This window comes from Callithrix jacchus, chromosome 22 (assembly GCF_049354715.1).
Source record: "Callithrix jacchus isolate 240 chromosome 22, calJac240_pri, whole genome shotgun sequence".
Lineage (NCBI taxonomy): Eukaryota > Metazoa > Chordata > Mammalia > Primates > Cebidae > Callithrix > Callithrix jacchus.
Genome location: NC_133523.1, coordinates 26,594,086 through 26,611,715, shown reverse-complemented (window position 1 = coordinate 26,611,715; position 17,630 = coordinate 26,594,086).

Below are 17,630 nucleotides of genomic sequence, written 5' to 3'. Positions count from 1 at the left end.
TCTATTTATTTGTATCTTTAATTTGTTTTATAAATGTTTTGTTTTCAGTGTAAATATTTTGGATGTCTTTAGTTAAAATTATGTATAAATACTGTGTGTGTGTGGGTGTAGTTATTGTAAATGGGATTTCTCTTTTTTGGATAGTTTACTGTTAGTGTATAGAAATGCTACTGATTTCTTTTTATTTATTTCTTTTCTTTTTTCTTTTTTGAGACCGAGTCTCACTCTGTCACCCAGGCTGAAGTGCAACCTCAGCTCACTGCAACCTCTGCCTCTGATGTTGCCTGGGGCTTCTATCTGGGTTCCCCTATCTGGAGAGATCATTGACTGGGCTTTGCTGTTAGTGGGAACTGTTGGCTGAGTTCTGTGATAGCCTCTGGTCAGGCTAGCTGAAAGATATATTCCCTGGTTGGGTGATTCTGCTCTTTGGAATTTGCAGTTGGACAAGTCTGCAAGCTGGGCTCTGAGGTTAGGTGAGGGTGCTGCTCAAGATGGGTGGGATCAGATACTATGCTCTTTAGAAATGTACAATTGAAGATTGCCTACCGATGTAAACAAAGCAATGGGGTAGGCTTTTGATTGCGTTGAGCTGCTGTTTGATCTCCTGAGCTGAGCAGGTCTAGTCTCTACATTTCTCTAAAATGGGCAAAGGTGAACATCTCCCTGCCTGGGCTTGACATGGGCTTTTTGGCTAAACTGAGCCACTCTTTGGACTCTCAGACCAAACAGATAGGCTGGGTGTAGAGTCTAGCCATCTAGGGACTCAGGCCAAGTTGAACTTTCCACCATGCTTCCAAAAGTGACCAGTTCAGCTTTCTGAGTGGGCTGTGTAGTTGACTGGTATCTTCAACTGGGCACCAAAGCTAGGAGAAACACAGAGTTATGATGAATAGCTGCACACTGTCACTGTGACCTCTGTTTCCTTTCTTTATTTTTACCTGAGCCTTGGAGGTCTAGCCATTCTGCTACCTCCAGTGAGGTAAGACCAGAGTGGTCTTCCTGGGAAGCATTCAAGTGCCAGGGAAGCTGATGATGCCTCTAGTTCATTTTCCCTCATGTAGACACCACAGGCCTCGGGGAATTTTTGTCTTCTGACATTGTGCCCACTTGGTAGAGGGGAATAAATATCATTTGCTTCGTATTGTCTCCCATTTGATGAGTCGTCTTTTTATGTTCTCGGTAATGTCATCCTTTGACACACCATTTTTAAAATTTTTGATGAAGTCTAATTTATTCTTTTTTTTCCTTTGCTTGAGTGTACTTTAATGTCATATCTAAGAAACCATTGCCAAATCAAAGGTAACAAAGTTTGCAACTGTGTTTCCTTCTAAGAATTTTATAGGTTTAGCTCTTACCTGTAAGTTTGAGTTGATTTTAATACGGCATACTGCAGGGGTCTAAACTCATTCTTTTCATTTTGATATCTAGTTGTCCAAACACCATTTGTTAAAAAAAACTATTCTTTGACAATTCTTTAAATTGTCTTGGCATCCTTGTTAAAAATCAAGTGACCACAAATGTATGGGTTTATTTTGGACTCCCAATTCTATTCATTTGATCTATATGTCATACCATGCTGTCTTGATTAAAATAGCTTTGTGTTAAGTTTCGAAAATGGGAATTGTGAGTGCTCCAACTTTGTTTTTCTTTTCAAGAGTGTTTGACTATTCTGAATTCCTTGCCTTTTTATATGAATTTTAGGATTCAATTTCTTAAAGAAGCACTTGTAGTGTTCATAGAGACTACATTGAATTTGCAGATCAGCTTGGTGTCTTAACAATACAAGTTCTCACAATCCATGAACACAGGATGTCTTTCAATTTTTTAGATCTTTTAATCTTTCAACAATGTTTTGTAGTTATTAGTGTATGAGTCTTACACTTCTGTTAAATTTGTTCCTAAGCATTTTTTCCTTTCTGATGCTGAGATAAATTGCATTGTTTTCTTAATTTCATTTCTTGATTGTTGCTAGCATATAGAAATACAGCTGATTTTTGTATACTGATCTCATACCTCATGCATTACTCATTTATCACACTGCTATAAAAAACTACCTGAAACAGAGTAATTTATAAAGAGAAGATTAATTAACTCATGGTTTTGCATGGCTGGGGAGGCCTCAAGAAACTTAAAATCATGGCATAAAGTGGTGGAGGAGCAAGCACCTTCTTCACAAGGCTGCAGGAGAGAGAGGATGGGCAAAACTGCCAGACACTTTAAACCATCAGATCTCATGAGAACTCACTCACCATCTAAGAACAGCATGGGGGAAACCGAGCCACAATCCAGTCACCTCCCATCACGTCCCTCCCATGACGGGTGAAGATTATAATTCCAGATTTGGGTGGGGACACAGAGCCAAACCATATCACCCTGCAACCTTGCTGAATTCATGCATTAATGCTAATAGTTTTGTGTGTGTGTGCACATTCTTTCGGAATTCCATATCTATCTATCTATCTATCACATATATGTGTTCAATTCCTTACATATTTTAAATATTTTTTTTCCTGAGACAGAGTTTTGCTCTTTTTACCCAGGCTGGAGTGTAGCAGCAAGATCTCAGCTCACAACAGCCTCTGCCTTCCGGGTTCAAGTGATTTTACTGCCTCAGCTTCCTGAGTAGCTGGGATTACAGGCATGCACCACCATGCCAGGCTAATATATATATATATATATATATATTTTTTTTTTTTTTAGTAGAATTGGGGTTTCTCAATGTTGGTCAGGCTGGTCTTGAACTCCCAACCTCAGGTGATCTGCCTGCCACTGCTTCCCAAAGTCCTGGGATTACAAGTGTGAGCCACCATGCCCAGTCTATATTTTAAATTATATATATGTGTATATATGTTTGTACATATATATGTGTGTGTGTATATATATGGTGTTCCTAAGGAACACACACAAAGTTATATATATAACTTATGTTTATATAATTTATTTAAATTATTTCCTAAATATATTAAATTCCTTATATAGTTCTAAATATATTCCTAAATATATTTCCTATACATATTCCTTAGTTGTTCCCAATACACACACACACGCACGCACACCCTTCCTATAAATGGATATAGTTTTAGTCCTTTATTTACAATCTTTATGTTTTAAAATTTACTTTCTTGGATCTTCAAGAACAGTACTGATAAAAAAAAAAAGAAAAGAAAAAAAAGGAAAATTTACTTTCCCTGGCTAGAACTTCCAGTAGAATCTTAAGTCACCTTTTATAGATACCCTTCATTAGGTTGAGGAAGCTGCCTTTGTTTTATTTTGTTGAGTGTTTTTATTATTAAAGAGTGTTGGATTTTGTCAAATGCTTTTTCTGTGTCTGTTGAGATAAACATGTAAATTTTCCCTTTATTCTATTAATATGTTTTATTATATTGACTGAGTTTTCTTTTTCTCTTTCTTTCTTTCTTTCTTTCTTTCTTTCTTTCTTTCTTTCTTTCTTTCTTTCTTTCTTTCTTTCTTTCTTTCTTTCTTTCTTTCTTTCTTTCTTTCTTTCTTTCTTTCTTTCTTTCTTTCTTTCTTTCTTTCTTTCTTTCTTTCTTTCTTTCTTTCTTTCTTTCTTTCTTTCTTTCTTTCTTTCTTTTTTTTTTTTTTGAGACGGAGTTTCGCTCTTGTTACCCAGGCTGGAGCGCAATGGCGCGATCTCGGCTCACCGCAACCTCCGCCTCCTGGGTTCAAGCAATTTTCCTGCCTCAGCCTCCCGAGTAGCTGGGGTTACAGGCACTCACCACCATGCCCAGCTAATTTTTTGTATTTTTAGTAGAGACGGGGTTTCACCATGTTGACCAGGATGGTCTCAATCTCTTGACCTCGTGATCCACCCACCTCGGCCTCCCAAAGTGCTGGGATTACAGTTGACTGATTTTTCTATGTTGAACTAGCCTTATATTCCTGAGATAAATCCTACTTATTTATGGTGTAGGATTCTTTTAAAAAATCTGTCAGTAAAATACTTGTAACATAAACTTGATGGTTTTAACCATTCTTACGTGTATGGCTCAGTGGTATTAAGTATATTCGTTTCACTGTGGAACGATCACCACCATTCATCTCTGGGACTGTTCTCAATTGCAAAATGAAAACTCTATACCCATTAAATAATAATTCTCCATCTTCTTTAGCCCCTTCCCTGGAAACCACCATTCTACTTTCTATCTCCATAAGTGTGACTACTTCCTGTAAGTAGAATAATCTAGCATTTGTCTTTTTGTACCTGGCTTATGTCATTTAGGATGATTTCTTCAAGATTCCTCCATGTGGTATATGTCAGAATTTCTTTTCTTCTTAAGGCTGAATGCTATTCCATTGTATGTGTATACCACATTTTATTTATTCATCTGTTGATGGTTACTTGAGTTGTTCCCATGCTTTAGCTTTTATGAATAAAGCTGCTATAAACATGGGTGTATAAATATCTCTTAGAGATCCTCCTTTCAGTTCTTTTGAGTATTTCCCAGAAATAGAATTGTTGGGTCATATGGTAATTCTATTTTTAATTTCTTGTGGAATTGCTATGCTCTTTTCAAGAGTAACTGTGCCATTTTACATTTCTTCTAACAGTGCACAAGTGTCCTGATTTCTCCACATCCTCACTAATGCTTATTATGATTATTTTTTGATAGTGGCCATCCTAATGGATATGAGGTGGTATCTCATTGTAACTTAGATTTACATTTCACTAATGATTACTGATGGTGAGCACTTTCTCATGGGATTATTTGCCATTTATATATCTTCTTTGATAAAATATCCGTTCAAGTCCTCCTTTTTTTTATGCTGTTGTGTTTTAGAAGTTCTCTATATACTCTGGCTGTTAATCCCTTATTAGATACATGATTTGTAAATATTTTCTCCCATTTTGTGGCTTGCCTTTCTATTTTGTTAATAGCATCTTTTGATGAATAATTAAAAAAATTTATGGAATCCAATTTATCTTTTTTTGGTTGTGTCTTTGTTTTCATATCTAGGAAACCATTACCAAATCTGATGTCAAGAAGCTTTTGTCCTGTGTTTTCTTCTAAGAGTTTTATAGTTTTAAATGTTACATTTAGGTCATAAATTCATTATGAGTCCATTTTTGTATTCAGTGTTAGGTAGGACTATTGTAAATGGAATTATTTTATTAATTTCTCTTTCAAATTGCTCATTGTGTAGAGAAATGCAACAAATTTTCATGTGATGACTTTGTACCCTGTTACTTTGCCAAATTTATTAGTTCTTAGAGTTTTTTGTGTGTGTGAGTTTGTGCTGTCCCCATCTAATGAGCTAGGAAGTGTTTCTCATCTTCAATTTTTCTGAAAGAGTTTAAGAGGGATTGTGTTAGTTCTTCACATGTTTGATAGGACTCACAGGTGAAATCATTAGGTTCAGGACTTTTCTCTGTTGGGAGATTTTTTTATTGCTGATCCAATCACCTCATTAGTTCTAGGTCTATTCAGATTTTCTATTTCTTCATTTTTCAGTCTTGGTAAGTTTTGTGTTTCTAGAAATTTGTCCATTTCATTTAGGTTATCCAGTTTATTTGGTACAATTATTCATAATGTTCTCTTCTAATCCTTTTGATTTGTACAGGATTACTGGTAATGTCCCTACTTTCATTTATAATTTTAGTAATTTGAGTCTTCTCTCTTTTTTACTTAGTACATCTAGCTAAAGGTTTGTCAATTTTGTTGATCTTTTAAAATAACAAATTTCTAGTTTTGCTGACTTTCTTTATTGTTTTTCTATTCACCATTTCCTTTATCTCTGCTCTAATCTTTATTATTTCCTTCTCTCTGCTAGCTTTGGGTTTAGTTTGTTCATTTTCTTGTGTTCATTAAGTTGTAAAATTAGGTTATGAATTTGAAATCTTTCTTGTTTTTTTAATGCATGCATTTATAATGATAAATTTCCCTTTGACATTGTTTTATGGTGCCCCAGAAGTTTTAGTATGTTCTGTTTTTATTTTCATTTATCTATATGTATTTTCTAATTTCTCTTTCAATTTTTTCTTTGATCCATTAGTTATTTAAGAGTAGTTTTTTTAATTTCCACAAATTCCACATTTGTGATTTTTTTTCAGTTTTTCTTCTGTTATTGATTTCTACATTTGTCCTGTTGTGGTTTGAGAAGATATTTATATGATTTTCTGTCTTTTAAAATATATCGAGACTTAATCCACACCCTAACATATGGTCTATCCCTGAAATCGTTACAGATAAACTTAAAAAGAATATGTATTCTGCTGGGTAAAGTGCTCTATATAGATCTAGTTGGCTTATTGTGTTAAGTCTTCTATTATTTATCTTCTACCTGTTTGCTCTATCCATGATTAAGGATGAGGTATAAAAGTCTCCAAATATTATTGTAGAACATTTTATTTCCCCATTCAATTCTGACAAATTTTACTTTACATATTTTGGTGGTCTGTTATTAGGTGCACAAATATTTACAATTATTATATCTTGGTATATTTAATCTTTTATTAGTATATAATATTGTTCTTAGTCTCTTGTAAAGTTTTTGCTTAAAGGTTTATTCTGTTTTTTTATTAGGATAGCCATCCCTGCTCTCTTTGGTTACTGTTTGCTGAAATATCCTTTTCCATCCCTTAACTTTCAATCAGTTTCTGCCTTTGTATCTAGTAAGACTTTCGTAAAAAGCATATGCTTGGATCATTTTTATTTTTGTCCATTGTGTATTCCTATTTTTTGATTGGAGAGCTTAATCCATTTTCATTTAAGTAATTACTCATAAGGGCAGCCTTACATTTTGTCATTTTGCTATTTGTTTTCCATGTAACTTATAGTTTTTGTCTCTCATTTATTACATGACTGTTCTCCTTTGTGTTTAGTAAGCTTTTGTAGTAGAATGTTTAAATTTCTTTCACATTTTCATTTGTGTATGTTCTTCAACTACTTTTTATGGTTACCATGGTGATTATATTTAACATTCTAAGTGATAACACTCTAATATGAATTTATACCAGCTTAACTTAAATGACATATAAAAACCACTCTATTAACAGCTCCATCTCCACCTCTTTCAGTCATTAATGTCACAAAAATGTATCTTTACACATGTGCATCCTAAAACATAAACTAATGTAATTTTGTATTTACTAGTCTCTTAAATTACATAGAAAAAATGTGAAATTACAAACCAAAGTTGCAATAACATTGGATTTGGGGGATAACAATTCTTCTTTCAAAAATGCATTAGTCTCTTAAATCACATAGAAAACAAAAATTGAAGTTACACACCATTGCTACAGTATTAGTTTATGTATTTATTCACTTTTAATGATCAATAATAGTGTATATTTAGGAAGTACAATGTGATGTTTTTATCCACGTATACATTATAGACTCAATCAAGCTAATTAACATACTCATGACTTCATCATTTGTCATTTTTTGTGGTGGAAATGTTAAAAATTTATTTTAGCAATAATGTACTGTGTATTACAATAATACTAGTTTTTAAAATGCCCATTCATTTACTTTTACTGAGACCTTTATTTTTTAATATGGCTTTAACTTACTGCCTGATGTCCTTTTATTTTAACCTGTAGGACTCCTTTCAAGCATCTCTTGCAGGGCAGGCCAAGTGGCAACAAATTTCATCAGCGTTGGTTATCTGGGACCGTCTTTATTCTCTTTCACTTTTGAAGGACCATTTGCTGGTTATAGGATTCTTGGCTAAGAGTCTCACCTTTTATCACTTTGAATATGTCGGCCCACTTTTTTCTGATCTCCAAAGTTTCTGATGTGGTTACCTTTCATCAGTTTGATTTTAATGGGTATTTGTATGAATTTCTTTGAGTTAATCTTATTTGGAGTTCATTTAGCTTCCCCTGGAAGTTGAAAGCCTGTAATAGACTCCAGAGGTCCAAAATCAGTATATTAGATGGTTTTGCCAGTGCAATTGTTGTCTAGGTGGAGAGATATTTCTGGTGCTTCCTACTCTGCTATCTTATCAGAATCCTGTATGATCCTTTTTATATGCTTTTAGATTTTTGTTTGCTGGTATTTTCTTGAGGAGTTTGCATATTTATTCATAAAGGATATTGGTCTATACTTTTCCTGTGATGTCTTTGTCTAGTATTGGTATGGGTGTAATACTAGACTCACAGAAAAAGTTAGAAAGTGTTTCCTACTCTTCTATTTTTGAAAGAGTTTGTAAGTGATTGGTTAGTTCTTTAAATATTTGGCAGAATTCACCAGTAAAGCCATCTGGTCCTAGAATTTTCTCTGTTGGAAGGGTTTTGCCTATTAATTAAATCTGTTTACTTGTTAGAGGTCTCTCAGATTTACTATTTCTTTTCAAGTCAATTTTGGTAGTTTGTATATGGCTAAACATTTGTTCATTTTGTCCAGATTTTCTAATTTATCAACATATATTTATTATGGGTATGTCTAAATATCTCCATCATTTTTGAAGGATAATGTTGCTGAATATAGAATGCTTGCTTGACAGTTTTTTTCTTCCAGCACTTTTAATGTGCCATCTGGCTGCCTTCTGGCCTCCTTGGTTTCTGATGAGAAATCAGCTGTAAATTTTATTGAGAATTCTTTGTTCATTATGAGTCATTTTTCTCTTGCTTTCAATATTCTTACTTTATCTTTTGACAATTTCATGAGGCTGTGCTTAGCAGTGAGTCAATCTGAGTTTATTCTACTTGTAGTTGGTTGAGTTTCTTGAATACGTAGATTAAAAATTTTCATCAAATTTAGGAAGTGTTTGCTCTGATTTCTTTAAATATTTATTCTGTTTCTTTCTCTTTCTTCTCTCCTTCTGGGATTGTCATTATGCATATGTTGGTACTCTTGAGGATGCTGCACAGGCCTCTAAAGCTATGTTCATTCCTAATTGTTTGTACTTTCTGTTCCTCAGACTAGGTAATCTTAATTGATCTGTCTTCAAGTTTGCTGACTATTCCTTCAGCCTGTTCAAATCATCTGTGTTTTTTTAAATTAGTTAGAATTTTAAACTCCAGTTATAGTTCTTTTTAACTTTTTATATGGTTCATTTTTAAATAATTTCTATCTATTGATATTCTCTATTTGGTGAGACATTATTATCAGACTTTCTTTTAATTGTTTAGACATGATTTTCTTAGTTCTTTAAATATTTTAAATATTTAAAATATCTGACTTTGTCCTTGTCTTAAGTATTTGTCTTCAATCTGATGTCCAGAGACAGTTTCTGTTGATTGCTTTTTCCCCTGATATATGGGCCAAAATTCTCACTTCTTCACATGTCTTCTAATTTTGTTGTTGTTGTTGAAAACTGGATAAGATAACTCTGTCAATTAGATTTCCCCTTTCTTCAGGATTTGTTGTGGCTTCAGAACTCTGGAAATTAACCAAGGGCTTGCAACAACCTAGGGAGAATTTATTCAAGAAAAATGCTCAGACTAGCTAATCTCAATTGAACTGTCTTCAAGTTTGCTGTTTTTACTGAGACACAGCTTGTTGAATTTGTTGTTTGTTTAGTGACTTTTCTGAACAAATTCTGTTAAGTCTGTGTTCTCCATTGTGTGACCACTGAAGTCTCTACTCAGTTTAGCTTAGTGGTCAGCTAATTACTGGACAGATATTTACTTAAATGTCTGGAACTAATAAAACCTTCCAGTCTGTTGCAAGGAACTCTGTGATGCATGTCTCAAACACAGAGTCAGGGATTTGGCGACTCTGCCTTCCTTCCTTCACTTCCTGCCTGTTCAGCACCTCTTAATCAGTAGAGGCAAGATATTAGGTGCTGCTTTTCAACTCTTTCCTAGGCATGTGCACAGCCCTGGGCATTTGTGTGGCCTAGTTTGCCAGGAATATGTCAGAACTTTTCAAAGCCCCTGTGAACACTTCATTTCTCAATTTGTCCTTTTAAAACTTTTGGTCAGTCTATTGTTTACCAGTTCTTATTCACCTTTGAAGTCAGCACTCCAGCTAGCCGTAAAGTTAAGACATTTGCATCTAAATGGTTTTCATCAAATGTCCACTGAAGAGAAAACTTTGTACTCTAGCCAAGCTTCAAGTCAAGTCAAATACAAACAGCCTTGCAAGTCGGGTCTTCAGGTGAACTTTCAGACAGGCGAGGCATTGGTAAATTTTGGGAACCAGGCTTTGAAAGAGCTCCAGATCTCTTTGTCTTTCTCCTGTGACTGCCAGACCGCACCGAGAGTGTGGGCTGTCATTTTTCAAGGTTATCACTGGGTTGGAAACCAGGGAATGGGAATAAGGCAAGTTAACATACCATAAACCTCACTGCTTTTACTGAGAATCAGCCATTTTTCTTGAATAAATGCTCCCAAGGTGTTGCAAGCCCTTGGTTAATTTGCAGAGTTCTGAAAAAAATATGGACACTGACTATTTTTGTAAGCTTTCTTATTTCTTTTATGAAGGAGAGAATTTTCAGAGGTTCTTACTCTACCATTGTTGCTGACATCACTCTAGTGATAGGTTTTGAGAAAAACGAAGGGAAATGGTGAGGAAAATGGATAGGGATGGAGAGTTTCAGGATGATTTCAAATCTTTTATGTAGAAGGAAAACTTGAGAAAGGCCAAAAGGTGGTGAAGCATGAACCAAGAAGCACCTTATTTTTGGTCTTTCTGCTCCTTAGCTCAGGACCTGGCACCTGTGGAGCATATTGACACTGCGAGGTGAGATTTCAGTCACAAGATTTAGCCAATGCAAGCTTTGATATAAATGGACTAGAAACCTATGCAGGAATCCTGGGGCAGGCTGAAAGAAGGAAGGAAGGCTTCCTGGAGGGTACAAGACTGTAATTCTAGGCTCGTTCTTCAAGTCATGGACTTCATCCATGTTGCATCTACAGAAGGAAAGAAATGTGCAGTTTCCCAGATAGTCTAATTTCTAGTGTAGATAGCTAAAACACTCCCCCAGCCTAAGCCTTATTTTTCCACTCCTCCTCCCCCTCTTCTTCCTCCTCCTGCCCCCCTCCTCCTTCTTCTGAGTCTTCCTCCGCCATCCAAACTTGAGTACAGTGGCATGATCTCAGCTCACTGCAACCTCCATCTCCTGGGTTCAAGTGATTCTCATGAGCCAGCCTCCTGAGCATCTGGGACTATAGGCACACACTACCACGCCCAGCTAATTTTTCTGTTTTTAGTAAAGATGGGATCTCATTATGTTGCCTAGGCTGGTCTTGAACTCCTGGTCTCATGTGATCTGCCCTTCTTGGCCTCCTAGAATACTGGAATTACAGGTGTGATCACCATGACTAGCAGAGCCTTAATTCTGAAAAACTGTATTATGATCCAATTTCTGGCCTTTTGCTGGTCTCTGGCATCTCAAAGTTTTCCCCAAAAGGTTGTCATGTTTGTCCTTCTGCCTCCATACATGGACATTGCAAACATTCTCAATGTTCTGGCCATAGCCTGCATGAAGTTCAGGGCCTGGTATTACACTAACACTAACAAGAAACTTCCGGAAGAAATCACCATGGTTGGAGCTGGGTAGGGCAAGATAAAGCTCCCTGATTAAGGCCACACTGCATCATGAAACTGTGGCCTGGGCAAGGCAGTCTTGGTCAAGGCCTTAAGGCAGATCAGAATGCAAGTTAGAATCCTCTGGCTCTCAAAGATGTGCCCTCCTTGCCATGCCAGGTAAATCTTCAAAAATGAACTGATTAAAAATAATGTGGCTCAAAGCTACAAGCATCCCAAGACTTGTGGTAAGTTTCAAACATGCAGCCATGTTGCAGGTTCAGTTCTCAAGGACAATGTGGACTAGACGTTCCCTGTCAGGCACTGCAGCTATGATTGGGCTGGGTGGGTGAGGAGGCAGCCACTATTTCCCTGAGGCCCCAGCAGCCAGGCTTCTCCTGACTAGGCAGTAGCTCTTCCTCCTCTTCCTCCCTCACTTCCCCTTCCCCCTCCTCTTCCTTCTCTTGGCTCTATCAGATAACTTTGCCTTTCTCATGAAATCAAACCTCTCTGAAGGAAATGCTGTCAAAATAGAAGGTGACTCCCTCTTCTTTGGTATGGGGGCGTGGGAGGAGAAACAGAGGGAGAGAGGTGGAACGAAAGCAGCGTAAAGAAAGCGAGCAATGCCGTCCATGACTCCACTGAGCTCGGGCACCCCAGAGCAAGTGCAGGATGAAGGGCGACCCTCCCCTTCCCTCCTTCAGCCTCACTCAGCACGGCTGTCTTACGGTGTGAGCCCGTGGCTTAGGTGAGTGTGACTCTTATATTAGAATCTTTGCATTTTCTGTACAAAGTGGATTTTCTGTACAAACTAACATTTTGGCATTTTAGTGAAGAAGCAGAATCTATTCCAACATCTGCTGGAAGCTTCCAAAGGTCATTCAGACAGGAATTTTCACCTTCTGTCATGACTTTAGCACCTCCCTGCCATGGAAAACGGAACTCCATGGAAGTTGTTTTGTTCACACTTGACCTTGGTCCCTGAACCCCCCTTTTAATCTACCTGTCTATGCACTACCCGTCATTTTTCTCATTTTGCAGCATCCTAGGAACCAGCCCATGGGTTCCCAGACCAAGAAAGAGCACATAACACATAACACATTTAAAATAACGCGTGTGTGTGTGTGTGTGTGTGTGTGTGTATGAGTGAGACAGAGACAGAGACAGAGACAGAGGCAGAGACAGAGGCAGAGAGAGAGACTGATTTACTCACACCCTCACTACTTCAGATCCTCCTTTGCTATTTTTCTCTCCCTGGAGGCAAATGCAACCCACTGTGAGTGTCCAAATGGCCACCAACTGGCAGTATTACTTAAATCTAACTTTTTTGTGCGGGGAGGGGGTCATTATTCTTGCAAATATGTTTATTGGTAGATGGCTGCAATTGTCAATATACTGCTTGTCATAATGTTCATTAGGAGTGGAAAGTATTATCAAATGACCCGCAGAAAAGGTCATCCGGGAACTTGAATGCTTTTCCCTGCAGTGTTAGGGCCAAGTGTTGTCTGAACCAAAGTGCCTGGCAGAGCCTGAGGCTGGTCTGGGGTCTGTTTGTGAGGAGCAGTCAAAGGGCTAGCAATAAACACTTAAGAGAATTGAACTCGTTTTGAAAAATGAATTTTTTTTCAAAAGACATGCTTCCCTGCGGGTAGAATGAGAGGGTCAGATGAGATTAGTGGTTTTCAAATGTCAGCCAATGGACTTGTTCCTAGACTGCTGCAAAATGAGAAAAGGAAAACAAGAACAGGTAGTGTGTGTGTGTATACACATATGTGTGTGTATATAGACATCGGTGTGTGTATATATAGGCATATATGCACATACATACACATACATGTATATCTGCATATGTGTGCATCTATATATACACACACGCAGACATAAACACACCCCTAAATTTATTTGCTATAAAGTGCTTTCCTTTATTCTAAGTTGTATGATCATATCCCAGTGGTGAGTTATAACAAAAGGCCACTTAAAAGACATGCCTTTGAATGACAAAATTTAAAAGCGAGCAGTTTGATACCAGTCCTTAAATCACTTCAGTCCTCTCTCTGCTGCTCTGATCTCCAATATGGGTCCCAGGCATCTGAGCAAACTACCATTCCTGTAGCAAGCTCATGTACTTTCGTGTGTTTGAAGATGGTGTATTTTCTGGGAGATGCTGTTCTCACTTTGCCCTTCCAGGGAGTTTGCATTAACCCTCCAGGACTCATATAGAGTGTCATCTCCTCTGAGAAGCCTTCCCTGATGAGTCTCACCCGTAATCAGGCCTGCAAGGTGCCTGGTTATTCCATGGTGCCACAGCTCTGAATCCATATTTCTGTCATGGCACTTGGGAGTTTGGTGTGCAGTTTTCTGTTGCATTTATGTTTCCTCTGTGAGCTGGAGAACCTTGAAGAGGGTGAAGGGGCAGTCTGTTTATTTCTCAACTCTGTAACGCCTGGTTGCAACACAGGACTGACATAAAAGAGTTCTGTCAATCAGGGCTCAGCTGAACATACCTGGAACACTCATATCAGGGTAACCTGAAGCGATTGTACTAGGGACTGTTAGCCTGGTATAGAGGACTCACAAGGAATAGGACAGGAGTCTGCATCCAGGAGGAACAGACACTCCATTGTCCCTGACACCATGTCTGGAGTAGAGGCAGGGACAGTGGTGTGGAGAGCGCAACCAACAGGAGCTGAGACCTTCTGGGGAGCAGCCAGGCTGTGGTGGCCAATAGGGAGAGAGCTGTGGCCTTTCTTCCTCCAGTCTCCTCAGGGACTGTCTCTTGGGTGGAACCCAGACCTTGAAATGTCTGGGAAAGATGGGAGCAAAGCCTTTACTTCTTCAAAAAGCAACCTCACTTCACTTCTGGGCTATGTGAATCTTTGTACTACACTGATTAGCTAAGCACATTTAACAGAGGAATTGGAGGCTCAAAGAGGTTAACAAACTTGAACAAGGGCCTAACATTCTTTGTGAAGGCAGCACAGCTGTATCACAGCTCTAGCTGACCCCTAAGCGTGTACACTTTTGCCTCCTTTTCCATATATCTCTTGGTCTCTTGGTGACTTCCCTCAGCCAACCTTCAAAGACAACCAACACAAAATGGGGATCACTTTTTTGGTGGTCTAACACTTATCTCATTATGTTTAATGGATGAATGGAGAGATGGAGACATGGTTGAATGGAGGAAGGGAAGGAAGGATGGATGGATGGATGGATGGATGGGTGGATGGATGGATGGATGGATAGATGGACAGATGGGTGGATGGGTGAACCAACAGATGGATGGACAGATAAATGAACAGACAAATGGATAGATGTATGTATGTATGTATGGATAGATGGATGGACAGATGGACAGACAGGTGGATGGATGAACAGACAGACAGATGGACAGATGGATGGATGGATGGACAAATAGATTTATGAATGCATGAAGTAGCTTAACTTCTGCTGTAATTTGGAAACAGTCAATGAGCAAGAAGTACTTCAGGGCACTTTCTTTTTTTCCAAATATTTCCCTTTAAAAATATTTTATTTTTAATTGCCCAGTAATAATTGTATATATTTATAGAGTACAATCTGATGTTTTGATATATGTATGCATTATTAAATTATTAAATCAAGTCATTTAATATACACATCACCTCACATACTTATTTTTTGTGGTGAGATTTAAAATATACTCTTTTAGCAATTTTGAAATACACAGCACCTTATTAACTATCATCACCTTGCTGTGCTGTAGATCACACTTATTCCTCCTGCCTCTCTGAGACCTTGTGTCCTTTGACCAACATCTCTCCTTTTACTATTTTTCCCACCCGAGTGTCTGGTAGCCACTGTTCCTATTCTCTACTTCTACGAGTTTGAGTTTTTTAGATTCCACATGTAAGTGAGTTCGTGCAGTGTTTGTCTTTCTGTGCCTGGTTTATTTCACTTAGCACAATGTCTTCCAGGCTTACTCATGTTATTGCAAATGATCAAGTGGGATTTACCTCTGGATGCGAGGAAGGTTCACACATACGAATCAATAAGTGTAATACACTATACTAACAGAATGAAGGACACAAACACACGACCATCTTAATAGATGAAGAGAAAGCATTTGACAAAATTCAAGGTTCTTTCATGATAAAAACTCAAATAGGTTTAGAAGCAATGTACGTCAACACGATAAAGGCCGTATGTGACACGCCCACCACGAACATCATACTCAATGGTGAAAGCTGAAAGCATTTTCTCTAAGACTAGAAGCAAGACAAGGATAACCACCCTCACCACAAAATTAATAAAGTAGTGTTTCTGTACACTAACGATAAACTATCCAAAAAAAAGAAATTTTAAAAATCTAGTTACAATAGCGTAAAAAATACTTAGGAGTAAATTTAACCAATGAGGTGAAAAATCTATATGCTAAAAATCATAAAACATTAATAAAAGAGATTGAAGATGGTACACATAAATTATGGTACATTCTTATTTTGCATCTTGCTTTTCTGCTTTGCAACGTTTTGAGAAATGTTTCCTCTCAGCTTACAGGAATGTGCTCTATTCTCTTTCTGGACTGTCTACTCTTCCTTAGTCTGGATGGTTCATGATTTATTAATCATGAAAGCATAAAACATATGGAGAATCTGATTGATATATTCTTGGCTGTTTCCAGTGTGTGCTACACAACATGAGCATTCTCACCCACGTACTACTTTGCATGTGTGTAAAAGTAAAGTTGTGTAAAAGAAACTGTGACTTGGAACCAACCCAAATGCCTACTAATGCTAGACTGGATAAAGAAAATGTGGTACTTATACACCATGGAATACTACACAGCCATAAGAAAGAATTAATTTGTATCCTCTGTGAGGACATGGATGAAGCTGGAAGCCATCATCCTCAGCAAACTAACACAGGAGCAGAAAACCAGACACTGCATGTTCTCACTCATAAGTGGGAGTTGAACAATGAGAACACAAGGACACAGGGAGAGGAACACTGTAAGGGTTCAAATGAAGCAACTGAGGCCAGTTATTGAAATAAATTTAATCGGCTCCTGGGTGAGGTTCCATGGTCCCGGGGAAAGGGGCCAGAGAAGTGGCGCTAACTTCCTGAGGCGTAGGGTTTTTATAGTTATAGTAAGCGTGGAGAAGCAGGGTGCTCTGATTGGTTATGGGGGGGCGGGACGTAGACGGGGCAAGCTGCTATTGGTAGGTAGATTGTTGGCTGGGATTTCCCTAACGCAAGATCCGGCTCGGGTTACATTAACCTGATCCTTCCAAGGGAGCATGTGCTCCTGAGCTAGGTTCTGGGCGCAGAGATGGATGGGTGTGTCCGAGCTCCTGGCGAGGCAACCGGCCTTACAAACATCACACACTGGGGTCTTTCAGGGGTTCAAGGACAAAAGGAGGGGGAACTTTAGGACAAATAACTAACGTATGCAGGGCTTAAAACCTAGATGACAGGCTGATAGGTGCAGCAAACCACCATGGCACATGTATGCCTATGTAATAGACCTGCACGTTCTGCACGTGTATCCCAGAACTTAAAGTAAAATAAAAAAGAAATTGTGTAAAATTCATAAAATGAAATGACAGAGTCTAAGGTATTAGCATTTAAAATTCCTGTAGATGTTGCCAAGCAGATCTTCCTGGCAGTCAGAGGAAGCTCAGTGACGCAGTGGGTCACAAGCGGCACAGCATCTTCCTGGTTCAAAATAACAAAGGGTTGTTTCTTTCTAACACTTGAGTCTGTCTTGGATTCTGTGGAGGGACTCAGTTCTGCATCATCCTTCCTCTGAGACCCAGTAGGACAGCACAGAGCGATTGTGAGCTTCACAGCACAGGGACCCTGAAAGGGAATGTGCTGAATCATTGACTGCATCTCCCCCTTTTTGCTTGGAAGTGACACCTTCATATTTAATTGGTCAAAGGACTCTCATGGGGTGGATCTGTGCCATCCTGCCACATGTCCAAAGGATGAGTAAGCAATCCTGGTGACTGCTGTCCTCTGCAGAGACAATGCCTGGGTCCCCCACCCTCTACAACACAGGGTCTCAGCAGATGCCCTAATTGTGGCCTCACTGGCAGATGAAAAAATCATATATATATATGTGTGTGCGTGTGTGTATGTCTTATTTTACTTTTTGTATAAATACATAATATATTATATAAAATATGTTTTATAGATATATGAGACATAAATCTC